The following is a 15,747-nucleotide window of genomic DNA, read 5'->3' on the forward strand; positions in this document are numbered from 1 at the left end:
GAACGGAAGTTGCCAGTTTGAAACTAGTGCCAAAATACTAAAAAAAGTTGCTCTCTGATTGGCCAATGTTGACTTCTTGTTAGAAATTTCAAAGGGCGGACAAGGTTCATGAAAGGTCACTCGTACACTATCTGTAATGGAATGTCCTCAGATCTTTGTTTAGGGGTGCGAATATCGCCATACATATTGCATCATGACTTAAGTATACATGGTATGTTTCTTTTGGTTTGTTGTTTGACGCTATACTCAGCAATATTCCAGCTACATGACGGCGGTCTGTAAATTATCGGGTCTGGACCAGACAATCCAGTGATTAATAGCATGAGCATCGATCCACTCAGTTGGGATACGATGACATGCATCAACCAGGTCAGCGAGCCTGACCACCCGATCCTGTTAGTCACCTCATGACAAGCATGGTCATCTTTTACAGCAAGCATGGTTTGCTGAAGACCTATTCTACCCCGGATCTTCACGGGTCCATGATATGTACCAATATGTGAGGTAAAGTTATCATGACATCTGTATTATATCAGATTAAAGAAGTCACACAACACTGCATCAGTGTAAATAAATGACCAGCTAGGAAAGAAAAGTGTCGACCCATCAGACATCCTCACAGCTTGTTCATTAAATTACAATGTTACATGCATCTCCAGCTCAGTAGAGGTACGAAAAGTGTGACCACGAGTTTTGTTAACCAATCATTGAGAGGCATTCACAACTTATCTTATACATCCAAGGTTGAAGACAATTTGTAATCGAGAATTTGTCAAAATATGTTTCGAAGCGTAGTCATCAATTTGAAAGCTTCCTTCTGATTGGTCATTCCATTGGTTGGTCAAGGTTCGTGCAAGGTCGGTCTACCGTGACCCATAATGGGATGTCCTCAGACCTTTGTTTAGCGGTAGCGAGAACTAAGATCTGATTTTAATGAGATTGTTCATCACTCTATTGGTAAATGAGTAAGCATTTTGAGATTTAAAAAACAGAAGATGACAAATCTCCCCGCCCCTACAAATTCGAAAGAACAAGTTATCTGCCTGTTATCTGCAAGTTACCACAAAACCAAGTAAAATATAATGTGCATTATTTTTATGTATTACAAATTTAACAATGATACACGCAAAAATTGGAAAGCAATTTTTTAAATTTACACTTTTAATATGATAGCCATATTTAACATGTTAAACTCAGAACAGAATTCTATGAGGAAATTATAGAGACAACATTGCTGAGAGGACGGTGTTGAAAATGCAATACAATCAAATAGACAGGGTTATGTGAAGATCAAAGGACATAACTGGATAAAAAAATTAATAAATGCACAAATAAGAAACTCTGCATAATGTAATATTCCATATAACACATACACGTTTACTGCATATCAAATGTCATAGGTGTTCAATTAGACTGCCTGACCCGTGAAAATAAGTGCCGGTAAAGTGGTAACCCATGCTTGCCTTAAAAGGCGACTATGCTTGTTGTAAGAGGCGACTAATGGGATCGGGTGGTCTGGCTTGCTGACTTGGTTGATGAATCATCCCAATTGTGTGGATCGATGCTTATGATATCAATCACTGGATGGTCTGGTCCAGACTCGATAATATACAGACTGCTGTCACATAGCTGGAATATTGCTCAAACAACAAACAAACAGCTGTATTCTGCCACATTCACCTGTTGCGACAGTCAGCTGTACCCTGCTCCACTGCATGCACTCTACAGATGCTGGTAAACAATCCAGTGAAGGCCGATTGCTCTGCTGAGGTGAAGGTTGGGCTTGAAGCCTCGTCTCTACACAACATAAGTAGATTGCTAGTTTTTGCCTGGGTGCTTCACAGTCCAACCAGATATCGAGTACTTGTAGGTTACAGGGGGGACAGGTCAATGATTTCAAGGAATCAATACTGCGCTGTCTTCCAGTTATTCAATACTCATGAGATATGGCCTTCTCAGACAAGGGGAAACTTTACATTCATCAATTGTCATGTAAACTGTTGTTGCTTCCAGTTATCCTATACTCATGTGATACGGCCTTCTCAGACACAAAGGGAAACTTTACATTCATCAATTGTCATGTAAACTGTTGTTGCTTCCAGTTATCCTATACTCATGTGATATGGCCTTCTCAGACACAAAGGGAAACTTTACATTCATCAACTGTCATGTAAACTGTTGTTGCTTCCAGTTATCCTATATTCATGTGATACAGCCTTATCAGACACAAAGGGAAACTTTACATTCATCAATTGTCGTGTAAACTGTTGTCGCTTCCAGTTATCATATACTCATGTGATACGGCCTTCTCAGACACAAAGGGAAACTTTACATTCATCAATTGTCGTGTAAATTGTTGTTGCTTCCAGCATGTTGTCCAGTTATCATATACTCATGTGATACGGCCTTCTCAGACACAAAGGGAACTTTTACATACATCAATTGTCGTGTAAACTGTTGTTGCTTCCAGTTATCCTATATTCATGTGATACGGCCTTCTCAGACCACTGCAGACACAAAGGGAAACTTTACATTCATCAATTGTCATGTAAACTGTTGTTGCTTCCAGTTATCCTATACTCATGTGATACGGCCTTCTCAGACACAAGGGGAAACTTTACATTCATCAACTGTCATGTAAACTGTTGTTGCTTCCAGTTATCCTATATTCATGTGATACGGCCTTCTCAGACACAAAGGGAAACTTTACATTCATCAATTGTCATGTAAACTGTTGTTGCTTCCAGTTATCATATACTCATGTGATACGGCCTTCTCAGACAAGGGGAAACTTTACATTCATCAACTTTTCTGTTGGGCTGCATAAAATTTTCATCTACCTGCCTGACTGTCTGGCAGATAATATTAAGCCAAGTTACATATTAAGTTTCATTATAACTCCTCGTACATTCTCAAGTTATCATGGTAATTGTTAGCATTATTTTAACAGAATCAAGATGCGACTTGTTTCTTATTTTTAGTGATTTTTCAATATTTCTAATGTCTGAATGCGGGCAGGTATCCTTGATTTGGTTTGGTTGGTTTATTGTTTAATGCCGCCCTCAGCAATATTCCAGCTATATGACCACGGTTTGTAAGTAATCCAATCTGGACCAGACAATCCAGTGATTAATATCATGAGCATCGATCCACGCAATTGGGACCAATGACATGCATCAACCAAGTCAGCGAGTCTGACCACCCGATCCCTTTACGACAAGCATAGTCGCCTTTTACAGCAAGCATGGGTTGCTGAAGACCTATTCTACCCCGGATCTTCACGGGTCAGGTATCTTTGAAGACCCAACAAGACAGTCAGGCAAGTGACCTGTAAATGTTGCCTGCCAAGATGGGCCGGCAACATTTATGGGTCACCTGCCCGACTGTCTTGTTGGGTCTTGAAGTTATTTCAAACACTGTAGTTATGAATTTTCAGTTATCAATAAACATGGTAAACACATATTATCCCCTTAATGTTGGCTTTGAGTAAATAACCCTCATAATCATAATAAGAGCCAGATGAGTTCTAACATCCTCAAGCATCTGTTGATCACACTGATGTTAGCGCTGGTTATTCATAAGACTAAGAGACTCTTAATCAGTAGAGAATTATTGATCAGTTATATATAGATACTGGCCCAAACTCATTTGCTATATTTAGCCAGCATTCGAGGTTGTCCTTGTGACTTCATCGTTGCACTGTAGAGAAAGTGTTTATGCTGGTAGCTACCACGCAATAACACTGATATATGGCCATAACGGCAGTGGCAGGGAAAGCCACAGCTTAGAAATACACAGCTTCGTCAGCCTCTCAGGCTTGTAGTCAGTAAAATATACTAGCCCTGAACATGAATTACCCCAAATTTGTTTGCCCAGAGAAGTGAGTATGTTTTTTATGATGCTTTTAGCGATATTCCAGCAATACTAAATTCAACACAAATGCTGTAGGTAAAATAAGGAATTTGCAACACTGTATTTCTTGTTCATTATGATCCTAAATTTTGTTGTATTATTAGAAGAAAATGATCATCTCCATTCATGTAAGTATTCACTATTGACCTTTGACCTGAAGATCAGTTACATTGACCTTGCAGTTTATTTTTTTTATTCAATCAGTCAAAGAGTTGAAAAGATGTTTCCAAATGGTTTTTGGTTATGTTTCTCATCGGCACAGTTACTGAGTAAAACATTTAACACATAACGACTTCTGTCATTATTAGCTGTCAGGTCTTCCTTGACAATAATACAGAGGAAATAGATTCTCCTATGACAAGGCCATAGTCAGGATTTGGGGGGTAGGTAATCACTATGTGTTTGAAGCATTGATAGCAAGGACACCATGGCACCTGGTAGTATCATAATTATTTGTTTGTTTGTTTGTTTTTTAATGCCACTCACAGCAATATTCAAGCTATATGATGGCAGTCTGTAAATAGTCTGGACCAGACAATCCAGTGACTGACATCATGAGCATCGATCCATGCATTTGGGATATGATAACATGCATCAACCAAGTCAGCGAGTCTGACCACCTCTTACAACAAGCATAGTCGCCTTTCACAGCAAGCGTTGAAGACCTATTCTACCCCAGATCTTCATGAGTCAGTATTATGATGAAATGACCAATGTCAGATGCCCTCTGGAGACAAGAGGCTATACATACAGATGCGTGAACCGTGATACATCTGTTTAGGCGGCATTCCGAGATGGAGTAAGTTCACTTAAAATTGATTTAGTGAATCATGATCCAATTGGTTTATTTCAAATATTCTTGGTGTGCGTGAGTTTGAACAGTATTCAAGTTATATCACGGTATGTCATTTTGAGGTGGGAGGAATGTCCAAAGTGATGCAGGTCTGAGATGTTTAACAACTTGGTGAAACCCACGAGTATGGTATGGTGCTGACAAACCTAGAAACACAACCGGCAAACCGGGAATTGAACCCACAATCATAGGTTTCTGACGTGCCTAGGGTTATAACTGAAACATTTTATAGTACCAGGAATAGCATGTTTTATTTTATTTTTATTTTTATTTGAGTGAGTGAGTGAGTGAGTGAGTGAGTGAGTGCCCCGCTCTAATAAGCGCCCACGGTGATATTTACTAATATATTGGCTAGTGAACAATCTCAATTAGCACCCCTTCCATTTGATCAATGTACACGAGACCTATCTATTCCTATTTAATACGCACTCGTGGGTAATAGGCACCCTCAATCATGGGCAATTAAATTCTTGAAAAATATATCTGTCATATATAAACATTTCAGGCAGTCAGCATAAACCACGAAATTTATCTTTCAACTCTGTTTTTTCACCAAAATAATATTCAAATAAGAGCCCTCTATTTCTAATTTTGAAAGCGCCCGGGGCGCTTATTACGTCGAATACGGTATATCACGGCGTGTCAGCTTAATGTGGGAGGAAAGCCCGAAGTGATGCAGGTCTCAGACGTTTACCACTTCAGTGAAACCCACGAGCACGGGTATGATGCTGACAAACCTAGAAACATTATCGGGGTGAACCGGGATTCAAACCCACAATCATAGGTTTCTGGCGTGCCCAAGGGATGCAACTCTGCACAGCGAATTGCGGCGCCTTAGACGACTGGGCCACCGTCGCCCCCTCTTTTTATTTTAATTGCAGCTCTTGTATGATATACATTAAAACATAAATAATCCTAAGTGTAGTACTTTGGTAAATTAGCGGTTATTATTTACGTATAGAACAGTTTGATGTGTCACAATTTGAAATGAACCAATCAGCTATCACAACATAAACATGATGAAGGTTTCGTGTAGCGGTGACATTTCCATCACGAAAACAACATACTGACATCCAGTAATCAACCGACAACAGATATGACTTTTAATGAGCCAAAGTATGGCAGTTAGGATATATGTATCAAGTCTCTGTCAAGTCAGGTTCATTTCAAGTCGTCATTAGCAGTAATCTCATCGCGTTTGCTGTAAACAATGGTGACTTGGTGTGATCTGCTTATCAGCTTACACACGGTTCTCCGAGTTATTGAATAAAATTTTGAACAAAATTAGTAAACTGCATTAAAAGCAAACAGCAGGATAGACAAGGAACACTTTTAATAACCAGAGGGTGTAATAGCAGTACAGATTTGTTGATAGGCTATTTTTGTTATTACATGCTAATAGTAATGCAACAGCGGCAGAGAATGCATTTCTTGTCCATGCTGCAAGGGCGACTCACCCAGTATAAATACAGACTACAAAGAGTACTGGTTCACTTTTCAAATATTTTGCACAAGAGTGAGTGAGTGAGTACGGTTTTACGCTGCTTTTAGCAATATTCCAGCAATATCACGGCGGGGGACACCAGAAATGGGCTTCACACATTGTACCCATGTGGGGAATCGAACCCGGGTTGTCGGGCTGACGAGCGAACGCTTTAACCACTAGGCTACCCGACCGCCCCTTTTGGACAAGAGAATGTTTTGTCAAAGTGTAAAAGTAAGGATGTGTTCTAAGTAGGGGAATACCCTTGTAACTCTCCATTCCTTAAAGATACAGTTTTATCATTATTCCTTGTAGATTCTCAAGTAATTGTTTGCATTAATTCAACTGAATCAAGATGCAATTTATCTCTTATTTTTTTGCGATTTGTCAATATTAATACTGTCTGAATGCAGGCAGGTAGCTTTGAAGATGGGCAAGCAACACTTTCTGGTCACCTGCCCGACTGTCTTGTTGGGTTTTAAAATGAAGTCAAACACTGGGTGTATATGGACGACTTTTTACACTACCTGAACCTGTACAGGAACTAGATACTCCTGATATATGTGCCAGTGGCACACTTCGTGTTAATTGCTGGGATATGCCAGAAGCCATTAAAAGGTTGTGCAAACTTGACAGTGGCCAATAGATTTATAGATGACGAGTAGGGCTGGGACGGGTAACTCGGGTACCCGGGTCGGGTGGGTACTGAGTAGGACCCGGGTACCCACATGACTACCCGGACCCGTGGTTAGTCACGGGATATATTGTTTAATGAAAAAATTATCTAGAACTCTATGGTTGCACTACAAGTCACTAATGTTCGCATTTCTGTCTGACTATGCACCCATTCCTTCTGATTTTTCATATGGTTGAATACAGATATAACTTAATTCAACTTCAGTGTATGAATGACCAGATTGTTTAATACATGTATCTAGATACGTTTTGCCAGGTCTATCCTAAAAATGTTCCCAATCGGACATTTTGAGACATCTCCTTAGACCTACAGTGGGTACCCGGGTATGGTCGGGTAATAGGGAGGTGGGTACCCGGGTAGTAAATTTGGACTCGTCCCATCCCTAATGCCGAGACAAACTCCTTTGCATTACTAGAGGCAAAAAACTTTGACTTCTGCAAATTTAAACCATGATACCTTTGCTTAATTTATTTGGTCATGTAATCTATGAACTTGGATCTCTGTTTAAAATGTAATCAGGACAGGGAAGTTTTGAAATCATTTCATACTGTCTATTTCTGCAACACATACAAAGTCTCAGTGACCTGTAGTAAAACTTTTTATCAGGCCACGACCATGGTCATTGACCCTTGACATGACCGATCAATGTCTCAAAAATATTGCCCAGGGCTATAAAACAGATATACCTAAAGAAGACTATTCACCAGGTCAGGAGACCATCTCCAGACGAGATCTTCATGTACTCAGTGCACTGTGTGAAAACTGAAACACTGTACCCCGATGGATTAGCGATCAACCATCGGTTTGCCGTGATACTTTCACTTACAGGCCACCGTGATAGTAAGATATGGAATATTGCCGACTGTTGTTTCAACATGATAAAAAAAAATTTTAAAAAATAAAAATTCATAAACATAAAAGATATTGTATCCTTTGAAATACTCCCTTTATGATATTAATATTATTAAGCTTATATTATATATTGCAATTTTTTTTAAGTTGATAGATCACTCTTGAGTTTTGAATTTCCAATAAAAAAAAGTTCAATGACAGCTGGTTAAAAAGATTGATAATCGGAATGACCAGCGATGGAAAGAAATATTGAGAATTATCGATTTGAAACTGTTATCATCGATAATAACTCACATAAACTATTGCGATGAAATAAAGTTTAGTTTTTCCAAAAGAGACTTGTCATTGTCAGTAATGTCAACTGTCGCAGACGGAAAGCAACTGTTTTTGTCATATCTGAAACGTTCACAAAGTAATCCCTGCATAAATGTGTCACAGCTAGCAAGTGGCATGAAATCTGTTGATTTCTTTTTGGACTTTCTTGTATATTTGATAAAATTTCCTTCACCTATATTTATCAATAATTGATCGATATTTAGTTAGCGATTAACGATCTCTGTGATCTATATCATAGAGGGCCCTAGCTGTGATCAAGCTATTGCATATACCATATTTTCTTGAGTAGAGTGCACACCCAAGTATAATGCACACCCCTCTCTAGCGGATTCAGTGTTTGGGGAAAAAAAATTGAATATTCTGCGCAGACAAAAATTACACCGTAACCCTTCAGCGAATTCCGGTAAACGAACGGGTGATGAGAAACTTGGTCAGTACAAATTTGAAACTTGAGATCTGTTCTGCTAGGCATTGTTTTACGTCCAGGGATTAAGATTACCTTGCATATTTTTCTCGTAAACTAAGCCGGAAACAGAAAGAGATAGTATGTCACAAATAGGGATGTCCCGATAAATCGAAATATCGATATATTGCTATTGGTAAGCACTTAAAGTTAATAAATCAATTAATAAATCAGGTTCTGATCAATTGTATTGATTTCAGTTAGGAATATCAATAGTTTCGATTGTACTTACCATATCAATAAAATACATGCAGTGCTGTTCAAATTTGTTTTTCTTTTGATCATGAGTGGTAGTTATTTACACATGGTAATGTGGAAGTTTCATTTTCTTAAATTATTAAAGAAAAAACAAATCAGTCATATCTCAAACTTTACTTTTTATTTGTTGTTATGGTTCAAATTCAAAGGAAACTTCAGTTCCAAGGTTTAATTCAACTCTAAGATTTTAGATCATCTAAAATGATCCACTGAAAACTATTGATATTTATCGCAATAGTTGCTTGTAATATCAATAGTTATAGCAATAGTTTCTATCAATATCAATAGCTATCGCAATAGTTGCTTGCAATATCGATAGTTATCGCAATAGTTTCTTTCAATATCAATAGCTATTGCAATAGTTTCTTTCAATAGCAATAGTTATCGCAATAGTTTCTTTCTATATCAATAGTTATCACAATAGTGACCAATAGTCCGGACCAATAGTCACACCTAGTCACAAACATGAATTTACTGGCCTAGTTGTTGAAGTCACATGCCCACTGGTTCAAGCATGACTGTCTGACACCTCGGGACAAACTTGACCAAGTTAGACAGCCACTGCTAGCCATGAATATCAGCCAAGTTATTTTCAGCACCTTGATGGGGTATGGGCATCAACTGATCACTGTTATTGGGTTACTGGCAGTGCTCACCTTTCATGCTACTTTACCTACTACTATATATGAAGTTAGTTAACAGATCACAGGGGTCAATATAACGTCAGATCACAGGGGTCAATATAACGTCAGATCACAGGGGTCAATATATTGTATGAAAGTCATGGGGTCCTTTTCATGTTTTATAACCTTGGTGGTAAAGACTAGAAATTGTTGGGGTCCCTGGCGGCAGCCATTTAGGGCCGCTTGTTTTTTCTTTGAAATTTCAATATACAGCGTTAAGATTTCAAGAAACATACATTGAAATTTCTACATAGCATCTTGAAATTTAAAGAACCCCCCCCACCAAAAAAAAAACACCCCCAATCAAACAGCCCTTTAAGGCTTCTGTTGTCCCTAGGTATAAATATTATAGAAACAAACCTTAATTTCTAACACTGCAGCTCTGGTCAGGGTTAGAAATTGGCACTAGTCCTACAGTCCTTGCCAAACTGCCCAATGGTAAAGGTATCATAAGGACTAGTAGAAATTTGCCCTTTTTAAGGGTTTTGCTATATGTTATCATTATAAGGACTAGGGGAGGAAAACTGTTAGTTTCTAACCCTGCAGTGGTAGAAGCGCTGGGAGACACAGGCCAGAGAAAGACTTCTTGGTCGCAGGCTATATTTAGTGGGGACAGCACTTATTCAATTTGTTTGGAGCTTTATGTTGGAGCCATGGTTGTGATGTTATTGCAAGGTACAGATATCACAAATTGGTGGGTTCATTACACAGCTTCCAGAACAACCCCTCTCCAAGATGTGGGTCAAGATGATGTTGGTCCATTGTACCACAAACTGGTGGCTTCATTACACTCCTTCCAGAACTAAACCCTCAACACGATGTGAGAAAAGGCAGTGTTCTAAACTAAGGGTCATGTCCGTTTACATCATCGATGTTGAATCCTTGGGAGTATTTAAATCAAGGGGCACCTTTATTCCATAATTTTTAACGTTTTTGTGCCATCTGAAGCAAACGATTGACAGATGCCAACTGTTGAGGTGAGGTGAAATAGGGTTTAACGTCGTGTCCAAGGTTATTGCACTTATATAGCTACGTGCATGCACATGTATGTGTGTGTGTGTGGCTGCATGTACTTGTCCGGACTGATGCCGATTGTATAGTGCTAGCACACTGAGATACTATGCCGCAGTTTAACATGAATACCCCACTCAGACACAGTATACTGACTCCGAGCCGACCAGTCCAGTCCAGTCCAGACGCGATCTGTAAATAATCGAGTCTGGACCAGACAATCCAGTGATTGACATCATGAGCATCGATCCACGCAATTGAGATACGATGACAATTGCATCAACCAAGTCAGCGAGCCCGACAACCTGATCCTGTTAAGCTACAGACAATGCGGCCACGATGCAACCTCTTGGCGACTAATTTCCTTTGCGACCGAATGGCGATCGCTGAAACCGATGCAACTACTTCTGCCCATATTTGAAATTAGGGTATGACCGCCGATCAATCAGCGATAGGTTTTGCAACTTGTCAGTGATTGATTGGCAACTGTTCACCGCAGGTACAGCGAAATGTCTACAACTTGTTGATACTGATTGGTGACTAGTCAGTGAATCTCTGGTGACTTGTTGCAACTTAACGACTAGTTAGATGACTAGTTGCCGATCGATCACCGATCAAAATATAGTGCATATAAAAAGGGTGCTTTTCTGAATCAAATCATTTCTTTGCAAGTTGTCAAGATGTTAACAGCAGAACAGTTGCAGTTGCTCCGCCCGCAAAGAATAAATAAAAATGCTGCAGTAGCTGCCATGATGATGTACAGAAGAATGAGAAGGACAAGACGAAGGCAGTATTGGCTGAGATCTTGGATCGCGAGAAGGCCACAGCTAGGAGACTATGAAAATCTGATGGCAGAGTTGGAGAGAGAAAGTCGTGGTGATTTCGTGGGTTACCTCTGAATGGAGCCCGTCAACATCGGACATCTCAGGCTCTTCTTCCTCACAGCAGTTGTCTCTACTGTATCTTCTACAATTTCTGGTTCTTTTGTTTTCCTGCCTTTACGTTCCATAGTGATGAATGGAAATAATGGATGTGAACTCTCTGAGTACCTTTGACAAAATGATGCTGTAATGTAACAGACGGTGACATGTTGCAAACCAACGGAGAATGATCGCCGCACGCTTGGAAACCACTTTGTCACTGACCACTGATCGACAACCAGTCACCGATAAAGCGTCGGTTGATCACTGCCTCATCACTGATAGGTCGTGACTCGTTGCAAAGAGTCAACACCCTTGTGTAGACGCAACTGATCGCCACACCGTGGAAACCAATCAGCGATTAAAATAACACCACTTGGGGACCTCTAGGAGACCAATGAAACCTCCTAGTGACCAAATCGGTTGCGCGCAGCCAGTCTTCTGTGCATGTTCAAAAGACTGGTTGCGACCGAATGGGTTTTGCGACCGCTCTGGAAGTTTTCAGCGACCTCAGTGAAACCTTTCAGAGACCCCTGAAACCTCGTTGCGATTGTCAAATATTTTGGTTGCCAGGAGGTTGCATCGCGGTCACATTGTCTGTGTGACTGAGGCTTTAGTCACCTCCAACGACAAAGTCGCCTGTTACAGCAAGAAGACATGTGATGCATGAAACGGAAGGGAGAGGACACATGATGCAGGGAGTCGAAAATGGCACAGGACATGGTCAAGATGTACAAAAACCGGACAAACATCATGTCATCATAGTTAAAATGTACAAAACTTGACACATGTCAATCATGTCAACATGACCAAAATGTACACAACCTGATAAATATCATGTCAACATGGAGACGTCCAGTGATTAGTATCATGAGCCTCGATCCATGCAATTGGGATATGATGACATGCATCAACCAAATCAGGGAGCCTGACCACCCGATCCCGTTTGTTGCATCTTATGACAAGCCTGGGTTGCTGAAGACCTATTACCGGATCTTCACGGGTCAAGTCAAGATGTTAAAACTTGACACATGTCATGTCAACAGTCAAGTCAATAAACAAACTGTGACAAATGTCATGTCAACATGGTCAAAACGTACACAATTTGACACTTTACGTCACCCTGGTCAAAACGTACCCAACTTGACATAAGTCATCATGGTCAAAACGTAAACAACCTGACATAAGTCATCATCGTCAAAGTGTACCCAACTTGACATATGTCATCATGGTCAAAACATAAACAACCTGACATATGTCACTCCCTCAGGATAAAATTGTACAAAATTTGACAAATGTCAAGTCATCATGGTCAAAATGTACACAACATGACACACTTCATGTCATCATGGTCAAAACGTACACAACTTGACACACGTCACGTCATCATGGTCAAAACGTACACAACATGACACACTTCACGCCATCATGGTCAAAACATACACAACTTGACACATGTCACCTCATCATAGCCAAAACGTACACAACTTGACATATGTCACGTCATCATAGCTAAAACGTACACAACTAGACACATGTCACGTCATCATGGTCAAAACGTAACCAACTTGACATGTCACGTCATCATGGTCAAAACATACACAACTTGACACATGTTACGTCATCATTGCCAAAACGTACACAACTTGGCATACGTCACGTCATCATAGCCAACATACACAACATGACACATATCACGTCATCATGGTCAAAATGTACACAGCTTGACATACGTCACGTCATCATAGCCAAAATGTACACAACTTGACACATGTCATGTCATCATGGTCAAAATGTACACAGCTTGACATACGTCACGTCATCATAGCCAAAACGTACACAACTTGACACATGTCGTTTTACACCACACCCAGCAATATTCCAGCTATATGACAGCGGTCTGTACATAATCGAGTCTGGACCAGACAAAACATGGGACATGATGACATGCTTCAGTTCAACCAAGTCAGAGAGCCTGACCACCCGAACCCATTAGTCGCCACTTATGACAAGCATAGTTGCCTTTTAGGGCAAGCATGACTTGCTGAGGACCTATTCTACCCCGGATCTTCCTGGGTCCAAAACATTGAAGGCACAACCACCCTTGAGCATGTTGAAACACTAAATCTGGGGCACTGTTGATTATTTTACCACATACAGAAACTCATCACAATGAGTAATCCTAACAACCCTGCATGATATTTTGTTTTGTTGCCATATCAATCATCATATTTAACATGCTTTGGTTGGGACCTGCTAGTCCAGCACAACAGACATTCTATCAGTACCAGTAGTGTTTGGAAATAAGCATTAAAGGCAAGAGGTACTTTGCATGACCGCAACATTGAAGGTTCTAGATATAGAGGGTCCCTAGATTGAAGCACTAAAGCAGGAAGCTTTAAGGAAGCCTGTATCGCTGTGACAATTCATAACATCTTCATATCTTACTCTGAAAATAAAATAACTTGTACACCCTTAGTGTATTGTGTATTAAATATTGCCATGAAAAAGACACAATAACACTTAACTATGCTAAAAGGCCTATGTTGTAATTCTGCTAAATTATGACAAACTCAAGATGCAATATTTTGAGACTAAAATCATTCACTGTCGTCCCGCAACCTGTACCATGTGTGAACAGAACAGAGTGAATTGTGATAACAAACCAAGCATAATGGCATACAGGGATGTTTGTGTGTTACAACTAGAAGGGTATTTAAATTCCTGGCCCTAACTGGAAACTGTCATCAAGATGTAAAACATGACAGTCTACCACCGCATTTGTGCTTTGCTGCAAGAGAATGGCTACTGTCTGACACACAATACTTCTACTACGATTAACATCATGTGTTGCGAGTTGTTATATTTGTAAACATGAATATTTGTGACGTGACCAATACGACACTCACAGTTCGAATGCGATTAAAAACGGGCACCTGTTTGAACGTAAATAACCTGTTAAAGGGATTGTTGTCGTCCTTTGAAGTGTAATGCTTATACATAATAGTGACTGCATTTAGATCGCGAATTAATAGTTGGATATGAACGACGTAAAATATTTTTCCACATTGGGGATTCTGTCAAAATCTCCCATGTTTTAATTTCAAATGAGGTCATGTTAGAATGTCAAACGGTGCGTACACGTTTAACAAGGCAGTCATTTAATTTCACAATATTAATGTAAAAAATATTCTTACCTCTATCTTAATAAAACTGTCACATTATACAACTTATCTTCTTCACTGATCGCTTTAAAATTCTGCTTTTCAAATCTACGGAGTTAGCTTCTTATCCATATTCAAAGCACTTCCGCCATTGTCTGCTACCTGACCTCGTGCTGACCTACCACTAGATGGCGCACCAAAAGGAATCCCCATATCTATTTTTAGCATTACGTTACATCTATTTTTAGCAATGTTCACAGCTTTGAAAAGGGGAATTCCAGAGCAAAAGGGAGTGAAACCATATCGATGTATGAAACATTTTTTGTAACGATAACGTCGCATTGTAAAATAAGCACGGCCAATAATACCCAAACTATGTCCCCATTCGATCCAAACGGGCTAAGTACGTGATTAAAACACAAGGTGTAATTTATTGGGTTTTTTAAATTACTCATTATAAAATTACTAGCAAGCGCAATTATTTCTGATCTCGCTCGGATTTAATTAACCCATTTTACAGTGGTTTTAGGACATTTACCACTCAATACCATTATTATAATATGCTGTAAGTATACAAATACCCACCCTCCATACACAATCACAATGGCCCAGTCGTCTAAGGTGCCACGAAAAGCGGCGTTAAACCCAACTCACTCACTCACTCACTAAGGTGCCACGATTCGCTGTGCAGAGTTGCGTCTCTTGGGCACGCCAGAACCTATGATTGTGGGTTCGAATCCCGGTTCGCCACGATTATGTTTCTAGGTTTGTCAGAACCATACCCGTGCTCGTGAGTTTTACCGAAGTGGTAAACGTCTCAGACCGGCATCACTTTGGGCTTTCCCCCCACATTAAGCTGACACGCCGCGATATAACTGGAATACTGTTAAAAGCGGCGTTAAACCCAACTCATTCGCTCATTCGCTGCGCGTTTTTCATGTAAAGAATACGTCCTATTCTTAATAGTAATTTCAAATTCCCATTTTCTTACCGCACAGCGTAAATCATCGGTTTAACGTTAAAAAATCTGCCTGTGCCCGAGCCTCTGAAAATTACACAAAGCGTCGTCTTGAAAACAATCGCCGTTAGATGTGTTTGACGTACAGATATAGTTC

The 15,747-nt window shown here is 39.9% G+C and overlaps 1 protein-coding gene across 2 annotated transcripts in view; it reads right to left on the minus strand.

Annotated features, from left to right (window-relative positions):
- Nucleotides 1–14,786, minus strand: part of LOC139474323 (fibroblast growth factor receptor substrate 2-like) — a 34,341-nt gene extending 19,555 nt beyond the window's left edge. For both annotated transcript variants that reach the window (XM_071257293.1, XM_071257292.1), the window contains exon 1: nucleotides 14,666–14,786. The gene's annotated coding sequence lies outside the window, so the exon portion shown is untranslated. The remainder of the gene's footprint in view (nucleotides 1–14,665) is intronic.
- Between the last annotated feature and the right edge of the window lie 961 nt (nucleotides 14,787–15,747).

This window comes from Haliotis cracherodii, unplaced genomic scaffold (genome assembly GCF_022045235.1).
Source record: "Haliotis cracherodii isolate W230 unplaced genomic scaffold, xgHalCrac1.p SCAF_3, whole genome shotgun sequence".
NCBI lineage: Eukaryota > Metazoa > Mollusca > Gastropoda > Lepetellida > Haliotidae > Haliotis > Haliotis cracherodii.